Genomic DNA, 24798 nt, shown 5'->3' with positions numbered 1-24798 from the left:
CCACAGAAGGGGCGTGGACCTTTCAGTCCGAAGAAGACAAAGAGGGATCACATTAATGGAAGGGCTGACATTTGATCTGATTTTTGAAAACAGAGTGGGATTTTAAAAGCCATGTTGAGCGAAGCCCATGCACCCTAGAGCCTGTGCTCGACAATAAGAGGAGCCACCGCAATGAGAGGCTGTGCACCGCAACTAGAGAGCTGCCCCCACTCTCTGAAATGAGAGAAACTCCTGTGCCGCAACAAAGACCCAGCACAGCCAAATATAAAATAAATAAATAAAATTATATTTCTATAAAATTATATAAAATATAAATTTATATGTAAAAAAGGAGGTAGAAGCCTCCAGAGCCCTGAACGGGAGATAAGATTCATTTGGCTGGAACTTAAGGATGTCCGAGCGGAAGACACAGAAAAGGAAGCTGGAAATTAGGTTAGAGACGTACTGAAGGGCCTTGAATGCTTGGCTAAGGATTTGAATTTCTGTTATTGTGCAGGACAGGGACATGCCCTGGCTAATAGTTTAAGAAAATCTCTAGCAGTACTTCGAAGTCTGCAATTATCACAGAGAAAGGGGTTGTTGATAACAGTGATAGGGAAGCAAAGAGGAGGAAAGTACTAGAATATAAGATATGTTGGAGATGGGATTTCTGACCTGAGTTACTCAGTAGATGGTGGGGCCATCATCTTCCTGAAAGAGGGAACCCAGGGAGAGAAAAATACAATGCGATCAATTTCAACCAGTTGAGCTTGAGATGCTAGTGAGGCATCCAGGTGGAATGCCCAGTAGGCAGGTGGTTATTTGTGTCCAGCCCTGGAGATGTTGGCCTAGCACATTTTAGCACAACCCAGTAGGAACTCTGGAGATGATCCATTCCAGCCTCATCATCCCTTTAGCAAACTCAGCAACACTTTAGCCTCCAACACACTGACTCCCCTTAATGCCACTGACTTTCCAACACCCACCCACAGAACCACTTGCTTTATTTCCTTACTCTGGAATCTTCCTCCTTCTGAAGTCATAACTTCTAGTATTCCCCACTCTGTTCTGATCTTCCAAATTCTCAAGCCCCTAATTCCACCGAGGGCTCATAGTCACTCCTCCAGCTTCTCCATTTCTCCCAGGCTCTGGGCTCCCTCTTGCCCATTTTGCATCCCTACCCAGCTTTTTTCTGGGATTCCCTGATAGCTCACATGGTACAGAGTCTGCCTGCAGTGCTGGAGACCCAGGTTCGATCCCTCGGGCGGGAAAATCCCCTGGAGAAGGAAATGGCAACCCACTCCAGTATTCTTGCCTGGAGAATCCCATGGATGGAGGAACCTGAATTACAGTCCATCGGGTGGCAGAGAGTTGGACACGACTGAGCCACTTCACTTCATCCAGCTTTTACTCCATGGTGGGTGGTCTAAACCATTCTTTCATCAACATCCTTGATTCCCTTGCACCTTATCCCTACACTGCATGCAGCTGGCAAAGCTCCATCAGTCTCTCCATGCAAATTCCCACCTTCTCTGCTCCTGTGCTAGACTGCTGAGCAGAAGAAAAATCATGAAGTTATGCTGATTAGGTCTGCTAAAAATTCCTGATCCTCTCCTAATCAGGCCATCCACATCACTGTCAAAACCTTTTACTTGTCCTTTTTTCAGCCTCCTTTTCCACTTCATTTCCTCTTTCCTTGCTCCATGAATTCTCTCCTCTTTTTCCTGCTTCTTTAACCTCCTCTTCTCAACTGCTTTCATGCTCAGGTCTCTTTCACTTCAGCTATCCTCCAATCGCACCACTGTTTTTCTCTTCCCGACTTGTCAGGAGTTATCTCTAATGCCATTCACAGATTTCCCTTAATTTCTCAGCCCATTAAAACTGGCTTTTACCTCCTGGAACTGGTCCTGGGAAGATTATCATTGAACTTCTGAGAACCAGTGGGACGTGTTTCTTCTGCACCTCGTCATAATGCTTGTCTCTGAGATCTGACTCTGCTTATCCCTGGATTTTGTTGAATCTCCTGTTCCCAAGGCTTCCACGGCATTGAAGCCTCAGGTTTGTCTCATCCCACTTTCATCCTTTCTCTGGATTCCTCATAGGCTCCCCCTCTTGCCATTCCAAGCATGTTATTTCTTAACATTCTATTCTCAGCCTGTGTCTTTGAATTTTACACACACCCTTGTCTAGGAGCTCTTCTTGAGTTGTTGTCTTTAGTCACTCTTTGCGACCCCATGGGCTGCAGTATACAGGCTCCTCTGTCCTCCACTATCTCCAGGAGGTTGCTCAAACTCATGTTCATTGAGTCAGTGATGCTATCTAACCATCTTGCCCTCCGCCTCTCTCTTCTCCTTTTGCCTTCAATCTGTCCCAGCATCAGAGTCTTTTCCAACAAGTCGGCTCTTTACACCAGGTAGCCAAAGTTTTGAGGCTTCAGCTTTAGCATCAGTCCTTTCAATTAATATTTGGGGCTGGTTTCCTTTACAATGGACTTGTTCAGTGCCATTGTTTAAATGGCCAACTAAATACAACTCCAAAGATTGTATCATCAACCATTGAGCCAGACTTATATCTATCTGCATATCAGATCTTTCTACTTTAACACATCATTGGTTCCTCAAACTCACCTTGTCCAAAAGTGCTGTCTCTTGATCTTATATGGCGGCATGATCATCTACCTGGTTGAACCTGGAAGTCATCCTTGACTCTCCCTCCCCTTACTCATCACATTCAACAGATCTCCCAGTTCTGATTATTTTGCCTCCCAGACAACTCTGAACACACTTCCTCCCTCAATATCTCCCAATGTTTTCTATATCCTTAACATCTTTCCCTAGATTCCTATAACCCTCTCCTCACTAGTCTTCTTTACCAGTTTTATTTTCTTCAAAACTATTCTCTATACTGTTAAAGATAAATCCTACAGGATCACTCCTTCGGAAAACCTTTCCAAGACCCTTGATTACCCATAAAGAGTGTTTGCCAAAGAGAATTTTAAGATACTGGATTTTCATAGTGTTACAAATGGTTCCCAAGTCAATAAATGGACCAGTTTTCTTCACTGAAGGATTCTCAGTCCTCTAGTGTGCCACTGTTTATTAGGAATCTCTAAAGAATCACCCATGCCTTCTTCACCTCAGGACTTTTCCCCAAGGACTATGTTACAAGACTGGTTTTCTAAGAAACATGTTTCAGAACTCAGTTAGTCTATACAATAAAAAGAGTTCTATATTGTTCTCCATAAAGAGAAGGGAAAATATTGTATGATATCAATTATGTTCTGTGCTCTGCTTAGTAACTTAGTCATGTCTGATTCTTTGTGACTCCATGGACTGTAGCCTACCAGGCTCCTCTATTCTCGCCTGGATGAATACTGGAGTGGGTTGCCATGCTCTCCTCTAGAATATCTTCCCAACCCAGGGATCAAATCCAGGTCTCTCACATTACAAGTGGATTCTTTACCATCTGAGCTACCAGAGAATGTGTAATCAAAAAGAATGGTACAAATGAACTTCTTTGGTACAAATGAACAAAAAAGAAATAGAGTCACAGATAAAGACAACAAATCTATGGTGACTAGGAGGGGAACAATGGGTAGAAATAAATTGGGAGATTGGGATCGACATATACGCACTACTGTATACAACGTAGATAACTAATAAGGACCTACTGTATAGCCCAGGGAACTTGTCTCAATATTCTATAATGACCTATATGGAAAATGGATTTTTAAAAGTTTGAAGATACGTGTCTGTATAACTGATACACTTTGCTGCATAGCAGATAATAACACAACATTGTAAATCAACTATACTCTAATAAAATTTTTAGAAAACAGAGTTCCAGAGATAGGTATGGAAGGTCCTGTGATGTCTTCTAAAGGGACTGCTCTAACCCAGCTCCTCCCATGCTCTGCTCACCTCCTAAGCTGTGGAAAGAGCAGACACACACATCATCCTACCTTTGCCAGCTTGCCTCTTACCTCTGTGAATTAAGAATGCTACCTGCCGTATCAGTAAGCAAAGGGTGTAGCAGCCATCCATCAAGCCATTGCATTACAGTCACCTGGATGGAAAGCCCCAAAGAAACACAGGACACTGGCCCCAGAGAGCGGAGGTGCACCTCAAGGGAATGATTTCAGCGAGCCCAGACTCTTGCACCGTCCCAGACATAGAAAAGCACTGATTTTTTTAACTTGAGACGTCTAATTTTCTTTAATTAGCAGTAAACTTCTGATGTTCTGACTCCCTGGTCTTTGCAAAACTCCTGTGTATCCTGCCTCCCTCCTTTGCCTCTCTGAAGCAGCCTCTCAGAATTACCTGAGATGCGGGGTCTCAGGCTTAAGTCCTCAGATTTGCTCACCAAATAAAACATAACTCTCAGCTGTTAGGTTGTGCATTTTTTCATTTGACACCTCTTTGCTGTGTCCTCTGTTTGGACTATTCCTCCAATCTATCTTCACATGACTAATGCTGAAGAAGTCTTCACATCTCAGCACAGTTGCCACCTGCTCTGGAAAGCCTAGATCATGGAATATACACAATGGGAGAGTCAAGTAGCTAGAAAAGAATTGGGACCAATTCACGCCCCGTCAATTATAGAGGGCCCGCAAAAAATGTCTGGTGTGTTGCCAGGACTGACCCAGGCCCCACCCAGGGTTGCTTACCCCATGGAGGACAAGAGTGGGAAGGAAGCCCCAGTCGCTATCGTCTGGCTATGCCAATGGAAAGAGCCCAGAAGGATTCAATGAAATAAGGGTTACCAGCCAGGAAGAGCAGGAGAAAGGATAGACTGGGAGTTTGACATGTACATTCTGCTATACTTAAAATAGATAATCAACAATGACCTACTGTACTGAACAGGTAACTCTCTGCTCAATACTCTGTAATAACCTGAATGGGGAAAAAATTGGAAAAGAGTAGATATATGTATGTGTATAACTGAATCCCCTGAAACTAAGAGCAAAGTATTAGCTAACGACATTGTTAGCCAACTGTGATTTCTGTTCAGTCACTGTTGTTTGCCACTCTTTGTGACCCCATGGATTGCAGCTCGCCAGGCTCCTCTGTCCTTCACTGTCTCCCAGAGTTTGCTCAAATTTATGTCCCTTGAGTCAGAGATGGTATCTAACTATCTCACACTCTGCTGCCCCCTTCTCCTTTTGCCTTCAACCTTTCCCAGCATTGGGGTTTTTTTCCCAAAGAGTCAGCTCTTCACATCAGATGGCCAAAGTACTACTGCAATATAAAATAAATATTATTTAAAAAAGAAGGAGCCCAGTAGAGCTCAAGACACCCATGTACAGTCCCATTACCCATCTCTCTCCCCAATATCTTTCTTCCTGCTTCCAGAAGTAGTCAGTTGTTAGGAGTGGACTAAAGGGTAGAAGCCATTTTCCAACATTTCCAAAGACCAAAAGTTTCTATTTTACAGACCAAGGTGGAAAACCTGACTGAGAGAGAAAATGGTTTCTCCTTCACATGAAACATTCTTAATGATAGCCTTAATAGTAACAGGGGAAATAGGCCATTTAAGTACATCAAAAGAGCCACACAGAAGCCATAGCCTGCTGATCTATTAATAATTAACACAGCTGATGCCTTCTGAAATTATCCCTGTGGCTCCCAGAAGGCAGACACAACAGAGCCCAGAAACAGAAAGTAAAGTGAAAAAGCATTAGTCGCTCAGTCGTGTTTGATTCTTTGCAACCCCAAGGACTGTAACCTGCCAGGCTCCTCTGTCTGTGGAATTCTTCAGGCAAGAATACTGGAGTGGGTTGCCACTCCCTTCTCCAGAGGATCTTCCTGACCCAGGGATCAAACCCAGGTCTCCTGCATGGCAGGCAGATTCTTTACCATCTGAGCCAATAGGGTAGCCCTAACAGAAAGCAGTGAAGAGGAACTAAAAAGCCTCTTGATGAAAGTGAAAGAGGAGAGTGAAAAAGTTGGCTTAAAGCTCAACATTCAGAAAACGAAGATCATGGCATCCGGTCCCATCACTTCATGGGAAATAGATGGGGAAACAGTGGAAACAGTGTCAGACTTTATTTTGGGGGGGCTCCAAAATCACTGCAGATGGTGACTGCAGCCGTGAAATTAAAAGACGCTTACTCCTTGGAAGAAAAGTTATGACCAACCTAGATAGCATATTCAAAAGCAGAGACATTACTTTGCCAACAAATGTCCATCTAGTCAAGGCTATGGTTTTTCCAGTGGTCATGTATGGATGTGAGAGTTGGACTGTGAAGAAAGCTGAGGGCCGAAGAATTGATGCTTTTGAACTGTGGTGTTGGAGAAGACTCTTGAGAGTCCCTTGGACTGCAAGGAGATCCAACCAGTCCATTCTGAAGGAGATCAGCCCTGGGATTTCTTTGGAGGGAATGATACTAAAGCTGAAGCTCTAGTACTTTGGCCACCTCATGCGAAGAGTTGACTCATTGGAAAAGACTCTGATGCTGGGAGGGACTGGGGGCAGGAGAAGAAGGGGACAACAGAGGATGAGATGGCTGGATGGCATCAGTGACTCGATGGACATGAATCTGAGTGAACTCCGGGAGTTGGTGATGGACAGGAAGGCCTGGCGTGCTGCAATTCATGGGATCGCAAAGAGTAAGACACGACTAAGTGACGGAACTGAACTGAACAGAAAGTATATAAGGTTTGAAATGGTTCCTTTTCCTGGCTGTTCTGAGGGCTGTTTCAAGTCTCTGATGAGCTTTACCACAATTTGAGTTACAGAAGTCATGGTCACTCCCTATTTCCTCTGAGATCCCTCTGGTTATTCTAATTAGGAAGATATTGGACCACGTTTCAGCTCCTGTCTCTCATTCTTCTCATGTATTCTGGATGCCCATCATTTCACTCAGTTGCCCATCCTGGAGAATCTCTTCCTCCTTCCAACTGTTGGCTTCCTTTCCATTTGGCCTCCACGTATCCCCTCTGGTTCCCATCAGTCTAATTAGTCTCTGTCTCCCTAACCTTGGGGCTTCTCTCTTAGCTCAACTGGTAAACCATCTGCCTGCAATGCAGGAGACTTGGGTTCAATCCCTGGGTCAGGAACGTCCCCTGGAGAAGGAAATGGCAACCCACTCTAGTATTCTTGCCTGGAGAATCCCATGGACAGAGGAGCCTGGCAGGCTACACTCCACGGGATCACAAGAGTCGGACATGACTTAGCAACTAAACCACCACGATCACCTGAACCTTGGACTGCCCACGATGTGAGGAACGCTGAGTGCGGTGAAGCTGCTTTTCCATCGAAGGCATCAGCAATCTCTCTCCCCAGCAAGATGCCACTGTCTCCTTTGGCCTAGTTTCTGGCTGTCTCACCTTGTGCTGCTGGAGACTGCTTGGCCCACAGAAAAGGCAGGTCTTGGGGTCCAGAAAGCTCTGCTGCTTTAAGCTCTTCCCGCTTTAAAAAGGAAGCAGAAGTTTTAGTTTAAGACACTTAACAAGTCTGGGCCTCAATTTCCCCAGCTGTCAAATGGGATAATAATGTACAAGGCACAAAATGTGTGATAATTGAATAAAAAGACGGCAGCACTGAAAAGTCGGTAAGTTCAGGGGCGACAAGTGGGGTTTGCAGACCTTCCTGAGAGTCACTCCTCATCGTTAGGTGATTATGAGGCTTGGATACAAACAGGAGAGTGATGCCTTGCAGCTCAGTTCCAGACTGATAGGTGCTCCATTCTAGCCTTCACTCTCTCAATCATCCACATGTCCCAGGGTCCAGCTCCTGAACCCCCAAGACCCCCTGAAAGATATGAGTGACATTTTAGCCTCCCTTTGAGCTTGACCCCCACCCTCCATGCCTTCTACTTACTTTATATCACCAGATTAATGAGCTCTAATCACCTGTCTCATTAAAAATTGCTAAACCAATAAATGCTAATTGCTCAAAGAGAGAGAGAGGACCTTTTAAAGAAGTGAAGAAGTGAAGTCACTCAGTCGTGCCTGACTCTTTGTGACCCTAGGGACAATAGCCTGCACCAAGCTCCTCCATCCATGGGATTTTCTACGCAAGAGTACTGGAGTGGGTTGCCGTTTCCTTCTCCAGGGAATCTTCCTGACGCAGGGATCGAACCCAGGTCTCCCATATTGTAGACAGACGCTTTACCGTCTGAGCCACCAGGGAAGTCATAGACACAGGAGGTGAGCCCCACAGGGGCTTACCATCTCTCTGGAATTTAGTGAACTCTTTACAGATTTTAATTGTTATTGTTGCCTCACTAAGCTGTGACTCTGACTCTTTGCAACCCCATGGACTGTAGCACACCTGTCCTTCACTATCTCCCAGAGTTTGGTCAAACTCAAGTCCATTGAGTTGGTGATGTCATCCAACCATCTCATCCTCTATTGCCCCATTCTCCTCCTATCCTCAGTCTTTCCCAGCATCAGGGTCTTTTCCAAAGAGTCGGCGCTTTGTATCAGGTGGTCAAAGTAGATTTATCAAAAACAATACTCATTCTGCTATGAGGTATTCACCTCGTTTGATGGAGACCAGAACCAGCTATATTAAGTGGCAGAAAAACCAAACACTCCAAGAACAATCACAGATCATGGAGAGGGGGTGAGATGATTGCCAACGCAATGAACTGTGCTGATGACTCTGCACGGTTTCTTCACCACAAGCAGGGAAGTAGTGACTATTATTATCCTCGTTTTGCAGGTGGGGAAACTGAGGCTTAGGCAAGTTAAGCCATTTGCTCGACGTGAGCAGGTGTGGGCCCGGTGGAGCTGAAACTTGAACACAGCCATTGGATCCCAGAGCTTGTGTTCCCACCTCAGGGCCTCCTGCCTAAAGGAAGGAGAGAGACACATGTCCCCCAGAGGTCCCATGGCAAATGACCACAGGGGTTGAACAGCCCCAAATCCCATCTAACTTTGTAAATAGCAGCTTTGCAAGTGTAGAAACAGCCCTCAAACCTGGACTCAAATGACCATTATTTGAGATTTGAGTGATTTGAAGTTTGAGTTCTTATTGGAAAAGTCACTGGTCCTCCCTTAGTCTCAGCCTTCTTGTCTGTAAAATGGGGCTAATGTCTTTTACTCTCTGAACCTTCCAAGGTGGCTGAGCTGAGACAAGGAAGAAGACACCAGACATAAAGAGTTATGATCCTGAAACCTCTCGAAAAATTTTGTTATTGAAGATGGCAAAGACACCCTGAGCAAGGCTCTCTTTTCGCTGAGTTTGGGCAATGAGTGCAGAGAAGCAAGGCAATGCCCCTCCAGCAGCTGCAATGATCAAGGGATCTGGTGGCTTTTGCGTCTCCTGGCACTGAGGATTTCCCTCTCCATGAGTACTGGAACTGACCAAGGCCTCTGCAACTGACTGGGAGAGATGCCCCTTTTAGATTCCATCGGGATGGACTTTGTGGATCCTGCCTGGTGAGACAAGTCACATGGAGCAATCTTGCTGGAATGGCCCCTTCGAGACTGGCTGGATGGCTCACCTCCATCCCTCCATCCCTTCTGCTTAGGAGGTGGGGGGTGGTGACACCTCAGGTAGAGTTCTCAGCCACATTACCCTGAAACAGAACTGAAGTGCCTGCAACCACCTTGTCAGGAACCGTAGTGCCTGGGGATCCATGAGCTACTCCTTAAAGAGAGCTGGAGTGGGAACTAGGAAATGTCGCCTTCATGTCTGCACTCGTCATCAGGAAATCCCTAGATCAGTGGTGCTTGACGGAAGTGATTCTGATCTCCAAGAGCATTTGGCCATGTCTGGAGTCATTTTAAGCCATCACACCTCTGATGTACGTGAAGGTGCTGCTGCCATCTAGTGGATGGAGGCCTGGGATGTAGCCGACAGCCCTGCAGGGGTGCAGGACAGACCCCACCACAAGGAGTGGTCCAGCCCAGAATGTCAGTAGTGCTGAAGGCAAGGAACTTTGGTCTAGATAATATTTCAAGCTCTCCCTTGACAGCAGCTGCTCTTTCTCTCCCTATCCTTTGTCCATCTTTGAAAAAAAAGAAAGTGAAAGTGTTAGTCCCTCAGTCGAGACCAACTCTTTACAACTCCATGGACTGTGGCCCTCCAGGCTCCTGTGTCCATGGAATTCTCCAGGCAAAATACTGGAGTGGGTAGCTGTTTCCTTCTCCAGGGGGTCTGCTCGGCCCAGAGATCAAACCAGGGTCTCCTGCATTGCAAGCCAACTCTTTACCATCTGAGTTACCAGGGAAGCCCCTTGCCCATCTTTATTTAATGGGAAATGGCCCTTGGAGGGGAAGGTTCTGAGCAGCCATGGTTACCACAGTGAATCCCAAAATAAGAGGTATTACCAAAGAAAATGTCATCTTTTTTTGCACAGGAGGATGATGTTTGCCACCCTATTTTAGATAATGGCTTTAGACTCAGGCTAAAATAACTCACAGGCTAGTTTAGCTCATCTTGCTCAGTCTGTCTGCCTTCTAACTAGTCTGCTAAGAATGACGGTGAGAAGACCTAATCTGAAGGTCAGGATGGGTAGGCTTCCAAGGAATAAAGGTCCCTCACATTCAAAGAGTTTTTTTCTTTGCCGCTTAGGACTCTTCACGTACACAATGAGGCCCTGCACTTGCAAATCACAGTGTTAGTTCAAAGTTACATTAAATTCAAGTAAGATCCAACTCGAGCATTTATGCCCTTATGAAAATGCCAACAGAAACATACAGAGTGCCTTTTATGCCCAAGACCTTCTGCTTCAGCCGAATGAGAAGCTGCACTCCCTACCCCCATCCCCCACCTCTGGAGTAGTCAGATGTGTTATCTCCAACTGCAAAGAGGGGGTCAAAGCAATGAGTCTGGCACCCCTTGGGGTCAAATTGACTGCAGAATATCTCAGAGGGTGGGGTAAATGTGGAGGGGGAGGTGAGCACAACAGAATCGTGCTCAGTGAGTTGCAGCTGGGCACCTTGTCCCTTCCAATCCAACTCCAATCCAACGTCAAGTCTGATGTTCATTCATCTAGACTGGTCATACCTCCTAGAGGTTAAAAACATAACTCTAAGGCCAGTCTGCCTGGGCTTTAATCCCTGTTCTCCTGCTTACCTTTGAGACTTTGGGCAATCACTTACCTCTGCTTGACTCAATATCCTCCTCTGTAAAATGGGGACATTAACTGTATCTGCTTCATAAGGCTGCTGAGAGGATTACAAGGAGGCTGACCCTTTATGAGCACTATATAGATACTATATACTGAGTACTATATACATGCTACACTCTACACACATATGTATGAGCATGAACATACATACGTTGTTGTTGTGCTCCTGCTCAGTCTTGTCCGCTCTTTGCAACCCTGTGGACTGTAGCCCTCCAGGCTCCTTTGTCCCTGGGATTCTCCAGGCAAGAATATTGAAGTGGGGTTGCCATTTCCTTCTCCAGGGGATCTTCCCAGCCCAGGGATTGAAACTGCGTCTATTGCATCTCCCGCATTGGCAGGCAGATTCTTTACCACTGTGCCACCTGGGAAGCCCATAAATATATATATACTCAAGTTATATATATATAATATGTGAGTATATATATATATATATATGTAAGTATATATACATATATATATATACGTGTGTGTGTGTGTGTGTGTGTGTGCTGCTGCTGCTGCTAAGTCACTTCAGTTGTCGGACTCTGCGCAACCCCAGAGATGGCAGCCCACCAAGCTCCCCCGTCCCTGGGATTCTCCAGGCAAGAACACTGGAGTGGGTTGCCATTTCCTTCTCCAATGCAGGAAAGTGAAAAATGAATGTGAAGTCGCTCAGTTGTGTCCGACTCTAGTGACCCCATGGACTGCAGCCTACCAGGCTCCTCCATCCATGGGATTTTTCTAGGCAAGAGTACTGGAGTGGGGTGCCATTGCCTTCTCCAATATATGTGTGTATATATATATATGCATATATGTGTATGTGTGCATATATATATGTGTATATCTATATCTATATAAATATTCAAGAGGACAATATAATGTACCTTATGCTTGTCAACTTCATGGTGTTACCCCAAGACTGGTCCACGTAGCCTGAGAACAATGCTGTTGGGCTCTCCTATTCATCAGGAAGACTCTCTTCTTTGACTGAAACCAAAGGGTATACAAATGTCTTCTGCCATCTGGAATGTGACTGCTGCCCCAAGCTTGGTGGCCCACAGCCCTGTGGCTGGCTTCCAGGGAGCAAGACCCAGGAGATGTGGTCTAAAGGAGAACCGATATTTCCCTCTACTCCTGGAATCAAATGGCATTTGCTTTCTAGCTTTGAGGAATCCATTCTTCACTGTAGCCCAAAATAAATCTTTACGGAGGGAGGAAATGACCAGAGGGAGAATTGAGTCTGTTTAGTGATGCCTGACTCATGTGGGGACAGCACTGGAATGCCAATGGGCCCAGGCCCTGCTGGCATCCCTCTCCCAAAGCGGGCTGTCCACTCACAGGGCGGTGGGGAAGGGGCAGCACGGCTGACCTCCGGCTGACGTTACAGTGACCTCACCACTGATGCTCTGGGTGGTTAGGAGAAAGGTGCTGCACATCTGCAGGTGTTTCCTCTTCAGTAAATTTAAGATAATAATGATGAGTCCTGCCTTGTACTATTAGTGTTGATTAAATCACAGATGCCAATGCCTTTGCAAAAACACAGGTATGATTCTAACCAACTTGTGGCTGATCTGAGCCCTCCCTCCCACCCACCAGACTCAGCCTCTACTTCCTCACATAACCAACCCCAAAGGAGTTAAAAGATGGGCATCTTAGCCCCACCACTTACTAGATTATGCCTTTAGACAATGCATCACCTCTCTGTGAAACAGGGATAATAATAGTACCTCCCTGCAGGAATGCAGTGAGAATTGAATGAACAAATCCATAGTAAAGCACTTAACTCGGAGAGGGCCTGACACAAAGCAAACAGACATTAACAGAGATCAGCAGCCCAAACACACTTAGAACCTTGTGTGCAATTTGTCTGTTTTTGTGTCATTCCTATGAGATTATGGGTTTCTCAAGCACAAGCAGGGGCATGTCCTTTCTATTTAATTTATTCTCCCCCTGCACTGGGTACAGGAGGCCTCCTGCATGTTTCTCTCTGATGGAGTACAACCCTCTCACCCCCAGCCTCACCTCTTTTCCAGCCACTGCCGCCCTGGCCGGTTCTGCTGAGCTCTGAGCAGCTTTGTGCAGGGGTTGCTGAGTCTCAGCCTTGGGCCACATGTCCCTTACGCCCTGTCCCAGGGCTTCTCTCATGGGTGTCATACTCTTTGGCACTCACACTGGCACAACTGGAAGTGTGGAAAGTGAACACTGATGGACAGGTCTTGACCAATGGGATGGGAGCTGAGGCCTCCCACTTTCTTCCCCCAGGAGCACAGTCCTGAGGGGCATTCCATAAAAGGACTCGGAAGGTTCATGGGATCAAGCAACCAGTCATTCAGGGTGATGGCCAACTTAATAAGGCCTCCTGGCATTGGGGTCTCCCTTCCTGTTTAATTTCCTCAAGCCTTCCCTCCTGCTCTCCAGTATTGTTCTCCAATAAACAGCCCCACTAGGAACCTTTCTCTCAGGGTTCTGTTTCCAGGGGAGCCCAGGCTAAGACATCCTGCTCCTCTTCCTGTGATTCCGTCACAGGTAATGGCAATGCCATCCACACTGGTCCCAGGAAAGAATCTAGGAAGAGAGCCTCTCCACTTCCTTTCCCTTCTTTACTCCTCCTCGACGTAAACCCATCCACATGATTGTCTTTCTGTTGATTCCAGTTTATTTCCTGTTGGTTTGGTTGGACTTCCTATGGACTGTATCTTACTTCCTGTTGATTTTATCCTCCTACCTATGGATTTTACTTTATTTCTTGTTGATTCATCTTTACTTCCTGTTGATTCTACTTCCTGCGAGCTTTCTCAACAGCTAGTTTCTCAGCATCTCAGCTGCCTCTGCCTTTTTACGGGCCACTGTCATCCCTCCCCCAGCATACAGAAGCCATTTCACTGGTCTCCCTGCTTTCAGCACTCAAGGGGGCCAGATCTCAGAGAATCTCAGATCTCAGTTGTCTGCTCTGCAGTTTGAACTTTACCCTCACTCTGGTGGGAGGGGAGATGGTGGGGATGGGAGTGGTGATGAGGAGAGTCTAGAGGCAGGGAGGTAATTTAGGAGGTTCCCACAAGAACCCCAGGCTCAGAGGTGGTAAAATCCCAAGAAGCAAGAGATTTGGGAATAGATGTTTTGAGTTCACCCTCCTGGCAGTCCTACAACTCACAATGTTGCACCCCCAGGATTTCAGTGGGAGAGAGCAGTTTTACAGAGTCTGAAGAATTAAGCACATTTAGCACTGAGGGACTCACTGTGAGTCTGCTTTCTGTCTTCAAAGAAAAGTGCTGCTTCCTCTCCAGGCAAAACATGGATCAGCCACAGTGAACTAAATTAATAAACTAATGTAAGGAGCTGGTGGCTCTTCCCTGGTGGCTCAGACAGTAAAGAATCTGCCTACAAGGGTTTGATCCCTGGGTTTGATCCCTGGGTCAGGAAGATTCCCTGGAGAAGGTAATGGCCACCCACTCTAGTATTGTTTCCTGGAGAATTCCATAGACAGAAGAGTCTGGTGGGCTAGAGTCCATAGGGCTGCAAAGAGTCAGACACGACTGAGTGACTAACACACACAATCCTCTGAAAGGACATTTTTTTTTTCCTCCTCTATTTTACAGATGAAGAAACTGAGACTCAGAGATGCAGAGTAACTTGACTAAGATCATGCACTTATTTCTGCCTCTTTCCATTCCCACTATATGCTGAAAGCCCCTTTAAATCTTTTCTTATAAAGGACTGGTCAGAAAGACTTCTCTGGGTGGAAAGAGTAGGCTATAATCATTGGCCCACTTTTAAAGGTTACTCTTTGTTTGGAGCCAAAGGATCTGTTCTCTTTCATCCAGAGCGTGCCTGGCCTTTGAGGCCATTCCAACATCCCTTCCCCAGAAGACCACTGGCAATACTCCAAGCCACAACAGCCATTCTTAATTCTAAATTCCTATGGCACCTAAGCCTATGCTGATTCTTTGGTTTTTAAACATCAGAATTCCATATAACTTCTCCTTTTTTATTATTTAACACTTGATGGTCATTTCATTTTAACAATAGAAACCTTCTAACTATGTTGTTGTTTTAGTCACTAAGTCGTGTCCAGCTCTTTGCAACCCCATGGACTGTAACTTATCAGGTTCCTCTGTTCATGGGATTTTCTAGGCAAGAATACTGGAGTGGGTTGCCATTTCCCTTCTCCATGGGATCTTCCTGATCCAGGGATCAAGCCTGAGGCTCCCATATCTCCTGCACTGGCAGGCAGCTTCTTTACCACTGAGCCACTTGGGAATATGTACACAGCAAATTGCAAGTGTGAGTGTATTAGTTCAGTTCAGTTGCTCAGTCGTGTCCCACTCTTTGTGACTGCATGGACTGCAGCACGCCAGGCCTCCCTGTTCATCACCAACTCCCAGAGTTTACTCAAACTTATGTCCATTGAGTCGGTGATGCCATCCAACCATCTCATTCTCTGTCGTCCCCTTCTCCTGCTGCCTTCAATCTTTCCCACCATCAGGGTCTTTTCCAGTGAGTCAGCTCTTCCCATCAGATGGCCAAAGTATTGGAGTTAACACTACCAATTTACTTCTCTTAGTGACATCACTCAGTCATGCCCGACTCTTTACGACCTCGTGGACTGTAGTTTACAAGGCTCCTCTGTCCATGGAATTTTCCAGGCAAGAGTACTGGAGTGGGTTGCCATTTCCTTCTCCAGGGGATCTTCCCAACCCAGGGATTGAACCCAGGTCTCCCGCATTGCGGGCAGATGCTTTACCGTCTGAGCCACGAGGGAAGCTCAGTACTTGCCATAAATACAATTGTAAATGGAGTCATGTATACATACTCCTTTGAGCCTGGCTTCCCTGCCCATACAACATCTGCAAGCTTACCCATGACTGATTCCTCACCCTTCTGTTTGTGAGATCCATCCATTTGGTGGTTGTTGTTGTTGTTGTTGTCCAGTCACTGTTTGCAACCCCATGGACTGCAGCATGTCAGTCTTCCCTGTCCTTCACTGTCTCCCTGAGTTTGCTCAAACTCATGTCCACTGAGTCGGTGATGTCATCCAACCATCTCATCCTCTGTAGCCCTCTTCTCCTCTTGCCCTCAGTCTTTCCCAGCATCAGGGTCTTTTCCAGTGAGTTGGCTCTTCACATCAGGTGACCAAAGTATTGGAGCTTCAACTTCTTTAATTTGTCCATTCTCATTGCCAAGTTGTGTTCCACTGCGTGCAAATGCCATGATGGAATGAACTCCATTTGACCACTGATGGGCTTTTGAGTGGTATTCAGTTTGAACAGTTTTGAACATTCTAGTCCAAGACTTTTGGTGGACGTAGATTCACATTTCTTTTGGGTGTGTAACAAGGAATGGAATTGTTGGGTCATGTTTTCAACACTAGCACAAAGTGTCAAATGGTTTCCCAAATTGTATGACTTTACATTTCTACCAATAGGGCATAATGATCCTGTTGTTTACAACCTTAGGAACACTTGATATTTTCTTTTCCATTTTCTCAATTCTGGTTAGTACAGTGGTGCCTAATACCGATTTTTTAGATTTTTCATGTGTTTTCATTTTTAGCTCTGCTGGGTCGTCATTGTGGCACAGGGGCTTTCTCTAATTGCAGCGAGTGGAGGCTGCTCTTTAGCCGGGGTGCATGGGCTTCTTGCAGTGGCTCCTCTAGCTGCAGAACACAATCTCTAGGGCTTGCAGGCTTTGTCCTAGTATTTGCATGCATGGGCTCAGTAGTTGTGGTGCTACTCCCAGACAAGGGATTGAACATGTGTTCCCTGCATTGGCAGGCAGATTCTTAACCACTGGGCCACTAGGGAAGTCCCTTACATTAAACCTGATGCAGGAGAAATATCAATAACCTCAGATAGGCAGATGACATCACCCTTATGGCAGAAAGTGAAGAAAAACTAAAGAGCCTCTTGATGAAAGTGAAAGAAGAGAGTGGAAAAAGTTGACTTAAAACTCAGTATTCAGAAAACAGATCATGGCATCTTGTCCCATTACTTCATCACAAATAAATGGTAAAACCATGGAAGCAGTGAGATACACTGTTTTTGGGGCTTCAGAATCACTGCAGATGGTGACTGCAGCCATGAAATTAAAAGATGCTTGCTCCTTGGAAGAAAAGCTATGACCAACCTAGACAGCATGATAAAAAGCAGAGACATTATCTTGCCAACAAAGGTCCATCTACTCAAAGCTATGGTTTTTCCAGTAGTCATGTAAGGATGTGAGAGTTGGGCTACAAAGAAAGCTGATCACCAAGGAATTGATGCTTTTTTTTTTTTTTAAGAAAGAGTAAATGAGTAATAACAGGTTTATTTTTTAATATAAATTTATTTATTTTAATTGGAGGCTAATTACTTTACAATATTGTATTGGTTTTGCCATACATCAACATGAATCCACCAAGGGTGTACACATGTTCCCCATCCTGAACCCCTCTCCCACCTCCTTCCCCATACCATCCCTCTGGGTCATCCCAGTGCACCAGCCCCAAGCATCCTGTATCCTGCATCAAACCTGGACTGACAATTCATTTCATATATGGTATCATACATGTTTCAATGCCATTCTCCCAAATCATCCCACCCTCTCCTTCTCTCACAGAGTCCAAAAGAGTGTTCTATACGTCTGTGTCTCTTTAGCTCTCTCGCATATAGGGTTATCGTTACCATCTTTCTAAATCCCATATATATGCATTAGTATACTGTATTGGTGTTTTTCTTTCTGGCTTACTTCACTCTGGATAATAGGCTCCAGTTTCATCCACCTCATTACAACTGATTCAAATGTATTCTTTTTAATGGCTGAGTAATACTCCATTGTGTATATGTACCACAGCTTTCTTATCCGTTTGTCTGCTGATGGACATCTAGGTTGCTTCCTTGTCCTGGCTATTATAAACAGTGCTGCGATGAACATTGGGGTACACGTGTCTCTTTCAATTCTGGTTTCCTCAGTGTGTATGCCCAGAAGTGGGATTGCTGGGTCATAAGGCAGTTCTATTTCCAGTTTTTTAAGGAATCTCCACACTGTTCTCCATAGTGGTTGTACTAGTTTGTATTCCCACCAACAGTGTAAGAGGGTTCCCTTTTCTCCACACCCTCTCCAGCATTTATTGCTTGTAGATTTTTGGATAGCAGCCATTCTGACTGGTGTGAACTTGTACCTCATTGTGGTTTTGATTTGCATTTCTCTGATAATGAGTGATGTTGAGCATCTTTTCATGTGTTTGTTAGCCATCTGTATGTCTTCCTTGGAGAAATGTCTGTTTAGTTCTTTGGCCCATTTTTTGATTGGTTCGTTAATTTTTCTGGAATTGAGCTACAGGAGTTGCTTGTATATTTTTGAGATTAGTTGTTTGTTGCTTCATTTGCTATTATTTTCTCCCATTCAGAAGGCTGTCTTTTCACCTTGCTTATAGCTTCCTTTGTTGTGCAGAAGCTTTTAATTTTAGTTAGGTCCCATTTGTTTATTTTTGCTTTTATTTCCAGTATTCTGGGAGGTGGGTCATAGAGGATCCTGCTGTGATGTATGTCAGAGAGTGTTTTGCCTATATTCTCCTCTAAGAGTTTTATAGTTTCTGGTCTTACGTTTAGATCTTTAATCCATTTTGAGTTGATTTTTCTGTATGGTGTTAGAAAGTGTTCTAGTCTCATTCTTTTACAAGTGGTTGACCAGTTTTCCCAGCACCACTTGTTAAAGAGATTGTCTTTAATCCATTGTATATTCTTGCCTCCTTTGTCAAAGATAAGGTGTCCATAGGTGTGTGGATTTATCTCTGGGCTTTCTATTTTGGTCCATTGATCTATATTTCTGTCTTTGTGCCAGTACCATACTGTCTTGATGACTGTGGCTTTGTAGTAGAGCCTGAAGTCAGGCAGATTGATTCCTCCAGTTCCATTCTTCTTTCTCAAGACTGCTTTGGCTATTTGAGGTTTTTTTGTATTTCCATACAAATTTTAAAATTATTTGTTCTAGCTCTGTGAAAAATACCGTTGGTAGCTTGATAAGGATTGCATTGAATCTATAGATTGCTTTGGGTAGTATACTCAATTTCACTATATTGATTCTTCCAATCCATGAACATGGTATATTTCTCTATCTCTTAGTGTCCTCTTTGATTTCTTTCACCAGTGTTTTATAGTTTTCTATATATAGGTCTTTAGTTTCTTTAGGTAGATATATTCCTAAGTATTTTATCCTTTTTGTTGCAATGGTGAATGGAATTCTTTCCTTAATTTCTCTTTCTGTTTTTTCATTATTAGTGTATAGGAATGCAAGGTATTTCTGTGTATTGATTTTATATCCTGCAACTTTACTATATTCATTGATTAGCTCTAGTAATTTTCTGGTGGAGTCTTTAGGGTTTTCTATGTAGAGGATCATGTCATCTGCAAACAGTGAGAGTTTTACTTCTTCTTTTCCAATTTGGATTCCTTTTATTTCTTTTTCTGCTCTGATTGCTATGACCAAAACTTCCAGAACTATGTTGAATAGTAGTGGTGAAAGTGGGCACCCTTGTCTTGTTCATGACTTTAGGGGAAATGCTTTTAATTTTTCACCATTGAGGATAATGTTTGCTGTGGGTTTGTCATATATAGCTTTTATTATGTTGAGGTATGTTCCTTCTATTCCTGCTTTCCGGAGAGTTTTTATCATAAATGGATGTTGGATTTTGTCAAAGGCCTTCTCTGCATCTATTGAGATGATCATATGGCTTTTATTTTTCAATTTGTTGATGTGGTGTATTACATTGATCGATTTGTGGATATTGAAGAATCCTTACATCCCTGGGATAAAGCCCACTTGGTCATGGTGTATGATCTTTTTAATGTGTTGTTGGATTCTGATTGCTAGAATTTTGTTAAGGATTTTTGCATCTATGTTCATCAATGATATTGGCCTGCAGTTTTCTTTTTTTGTGGCATCTTTGTCAGGTTTTGGTATTACGGTGATGGTGGCCTCATAGAATGACTTTGGAAGTTTATCTTCCTCTGCAATTTTCTGGAAGAGTTTGAGTAGGATAGGTGTTAGCTCTTCTCTAAATTTTTGGTAGAATTCAGCTGCGAAGCCGTCTGGACCTGGGCTTTTGTTTGCTAGAAGATTTCTGATTACAGTTTCAATTTCCGTGCTTGTGATGGGTCTGTTAAGATTTTCTATTTCTTCCTGGTTCAGTTTTAGAAAGTTGTAGTTTTCTAAGAATTTGTCCATTTCTTCCACGTTGTCCATTTTATTGGCATATAATTGCTGATAGTAGTCTCTTACGATCCTTTGTATTTCTGTGTTGTCTGTTGTGATCTCTCCAATTTCATTTCTAATTTTATTGATTTGATTTTTTTCCCTTTGTTTCTTGATGAGTCTGGCTAATGGTTTGTCAATTTTATTTATCCTTTCAAAGAACCAGCTTTTGGCTTTGTTGATTTTTGCTATGGTCTCTTTTGTTTCTTTTGCATTTATTTCTGCCCTAATTTTTAAGATTTCTTCCCTTCTACTAACCCTGGGGTTCTTCATTTCTTCCTTTTCTAGTTGCTTTAGGTGTAGAGTTGGGTTATTTATTTGACTTTTTCTTGTTTCTTGAGATATGCCTGTATTGCTATGAACCTTCCCCTTAGCACTGCTTTTACAGTGTCCCACAAGTTTTGGGTTGTTGTGTTTTCATTTTCATTTGTTTCTATGCATATTTTGATTTCTTTTTTGATTTCTTCTGTAATTTGTTGGTTATTCAGCAGCATGTTGTTCAACCTCCATATGTTGGAATTTTTAATAGTTTTTCTCCTGTAATTGAGATCTAATCTTACTGCATTGTGGTCAGGAAAGATGCTTGGAATGATTTCAATTTTTTTGAATTTACCAAGGCTAGACTTATGGCCCAGGATGTGATCTATCCTGGAGAAGGTTCCGTATGTGCTTGAGAAGGTTGAATGAAAGATGGTAGAGACCTTGAAGGTTCAGGGGTTCTCTAAGCCTTAAAGAGGCTGGTTCCCAATTAGGGCTATTCAGAGATCCTGAGCTTCGAGGGGTTCAGTTTTGCAGGGCGGATCGCTGCTGTTTGGCTGGTTCACCGCAAACAAGTAAAGTTGCAAAATCAAATGCCTTTAGAGCCTAGTTGTTGTTGTTTAGTCTCTGAGTCGTGTCCAACTCTTTTGAGACCCCATGGACTGTAGCCCACCAGGCTCCCCTGTCCATGGGGATTCTCCAGGCAAGAATACTGGAGTGGGTTGTCATTTCCTCCTCCAGAGGATCTTTCTGACCCAGGGACTGAACTCAAGTCTCTTGCATTGGCAGGCGGATTCTTTACCACTGAGCCACAGGATGTAAATGAGTCTGGGTTTTAGGAACTGGGGGAGCACAGTGGTCAGAAAGTAAAAACAGATCTTCCACTGGAGAGTCAGATTTTTCACCGTGCAGGGTTTAGGCCACATGAGGCCCCTGGTGGCCATTTCCTGCCTCTGTAGGAGGCTTTGTAACATCAAATGTCTTCCAGGCTTTTTGTGACATCCCACCGGAGTCAGGCTCTCTCTTGTGTTTTTATTGTCAAAATCACCCTGTTGATTTCCTTCAGGGCCTTCAGCACCATCGATACTCACCCTGTTTACTTACTTATTGTCTGCTCACCAACCAGGCTTCTTAACCAAGTGTTCTGTGGATAGAATCCAGAAGGTTCTTGAACTTGCCTAGGGAAGCATTTACATTACTTGTCTGAGTAACCTCAAACAGAAATGTAACATCTTTTCAATTATGAATTATGGGCAATATGTCACGGTGTATTAGCAGTGACTGTGGCTTCCTAACCAAGAAATCTCAGCTATTTTCATATCACCTTGCAATTGGTGGTTATCTTGAAATACGATTTGTGCTCATTGCTGTTTTGAAAAACTGGTAGTTAACATAAAGGAGAGAGACAGATCCAGCCAGTAATCAGTTCCCTAAGTGTTCTCCACCATCTGGAATACACAAGAGATTCACAGAGATAGGATTAGTGAAAACACATCGAGAACTTTCTCTGGTGTTGTTGTGGGCAGTGTGAGGTCAGTTCATTTTCAGATAGTTCCTTGGTCCGGCTTTTATTTCTCAAGATCTCTAGGCCCCTTCCTATGTAGTCGGTACTGACGACAGGGTTTTAATCTATTGCACCTGTCACTTCCAAGGCGGTTCCCTCTGTTTTAGCTTCTTCTGTTTGCTGGTCTCTTCAGTGTCTGCTTTCCACCCTGACACAAGGGTGGTGGTGGACACTTTTTTAAGGCTCACTTGTTCAGTCGCGCTGTGGGGAGGGAGGAACACTGCAAACAAATAACACTGGCGTGTGCTCGCAGTGTCTCAGCCACACTGGGCCTGCCCCCGCTCACGGCACGTGTGCCGTCCCTGCCCAGACTGCTCAGGTTCTAGGTTGCTCCACCGGGAACCGTCCAAGGCCGGCCCTGGGCTGCGTGCACCTCCCAGGTCTAAGCCGCTCAGGTTCAGGCACTCGGGTAATCCTCAGAGGTGCAGACTCAGTTGGGCCTGCATTTTGTGCCCTTCCCAGGTCCGAGCAGCTCAGGTGATAAGGTGTTTGCCGAGCGTGGTCGCTGTGACTTATTGCCTCCCCCATCCCTGCTGCTCAGTTTTCTGGGTGTACACCAGGTGCACCTTCTCAGGCGGATGTTGACCGTCCAGAACCCCAAGTCTTGGTTAGCAGAGAAGCCTGCTTGCAGTTTGGTAGATAATGCCTCTCTGGGGCTGCGATTGCCCCCTTCCGGCTCTGGCTGCCTGTCACCGGAGAGGGATGGTCTGCAGCCGGCTAGCTCTGTTCAGTCCTTTGTTCTGTGAGTGGGCCTGGCAGTGTCTTGCTGCTGCTACTGCTAAGTCACTTCAGTCGTGTCCGACTCTATGTGACCCCATAGATGGCAGCCCACCAGGCTCGCCCATCCCTGGGATTCTCCAGGCAAGAACACTGGAGAGAGTTGCCATTTCCTTTTCCAATGCATGAAAGTGAAAAGTGAAAGTGAAGTCGCTCAGTCGTGTCCGACTCTGAGCGACCCCATGGACTGTAGCCCATGAGGCTCCTCCATCCATGGGATTTTCCAGGCAAGAGTATTGGAGTGGGCGTAGCTCTAGTCAGACCTTTGTTCTGTGAGCAGGCCTGGCGGTGTCTTAGGTTAGGGCTTTCGCGTGGTAGCTAACCCACAGTCTGGTTTGCTAGCCCAAATTAGTTCCCTCAGATTGCCCTCAGGGCATTCAGGCCCGGTCCTTACTCTAAGCAATGCAGCTGGCGCCTCCCTGCCCAGCCCCCGCTTGCTAGTGGCGGATGCAGGCATCTATGCTACTTCTCCGCTGGGGGAGTTACCGTTGGGCTCTAATCTGTGGGTTTAAATTATTTATTTATTTTTCCTCCCAGCTATGTTGCCCTCTGTGGTTCCAAGGCTCGCCACAGACTTGGCAGTGAGAGTGTTTCCTGGTGTTTGGAAACTTTTCTCTTTTTAGGACTCCCTTCCCTGGACGGAGCTCCGTCCCTACCTCTTTTGTCTCTCTTTTTGTCCTTTATATGTTTTCCTACCTCCTTTCGAAGACAATGGGCTGCTTTTCTGGGTGCCTGATGTCCTCTGCCGGCATTCAGAAGTTGTTTTGTGGAATTTATTCAGCATTTAAATGTTCTTTTGATGAATTTATGGGGGAGAAAGTGGTCCCCTCTCCTATTCCTCTGCCATCTTAGGACCGCCTCCAAATTGATGCTTTTGAACTGTGTTGTTGGAGAAGACTCTTGAGAGTCCCTTGGATTGCAAGGAGATCCAACCAATCAATCCTAAAGGAAATCAGTCCTGAATATTCATCGGAAGGACTGATGCTGAAGCTGAAACTCCAATACTTTGGCCATCTGATGTGAAGAACTGACTCATGGAAAAGACACTGATGCTAAGAAAGATTGAAGGCAGGGGGAGAAAGGGATGACAGAGGATGAGATGGTTGGATGGCATCACCAACTCGATGGACATGAGTTTGAGTAAGCTCCAGGAGTTGGTGATGGACAGGGAAGCCTGGCATGCTGCAGTCCATGGGGTTGCAAAGAGTCGGACACAACTGAGCAACTGAACTGAACCTGAAACCTGTTGCCTAATGAACTTGAGATTATTTTCATGTCTACTGGCCATTTGGATAACCTCTTTAGTGAAGTTCCTGTTCAAGTATTTTACCCACTTATCTACTAGGTGGCCTCTTTTTCATATTTATTTGCAGACATTCTTTATATATGTTGTATAAGAGTCTTCTGTCAGATACATGTACTGAAAATATCTTCTCTCACTTGGCGAGCTGACTTTTTACTCTTATAGTATACCATGTGAATAGACTTCCCTAATTTTAATGTTAACAACAGAATGGGAAAGACTAGAGATCTCTTCAAGAAAATTAGAGACACCAAGGGAACATTTCATGCAAAGATGGGCTCGATAAAGGACAGAAATGGTCTGGACCTAACAGAAGCAGAAGATATTAAGAAGATGTGGCAAGAATACACACAAGAACTGTACAAAAAAGATCTTCACGACCCAGATAATCATGATGGTGTGATCACTAATCTAGAGCCAGACATCTTGGAATGTGAAGTCGAGTGGGCCTTAGAAAGCATCACTACGAACAAAGCTGGTGGAGGTGATGGAATTCCAGTTGAGCTGTTTCAAATCCTGAAAGATGATGCTGTGAAAGTGCTGCACTCAATATGCCAGCAAATTTAGAAAACTCAGCAGTGGCCACAGGACTGGAAAAGCTTAGTTTTCATTCCAATTCCAAAGAAA

The sequence above is a fragment of the Ovis aries genome, chromosome 18 (genome assembly GCF_016772045.2).
Source record: "Ovis aries strain OAR_USU_Benz2616 breed Rambouillet chromosome 18, ARS-UI_Ramb_v3.0, whole genome shotgun sequence".
Lineage (NCBI taxonomy): Eukaryota > Metazoa > Chordata > Mammalia > Artiodactyla > Bovidae > Ovis > Ovis aries.
This window is presented reverse-complemented; position numbering follows the sequence as displayed.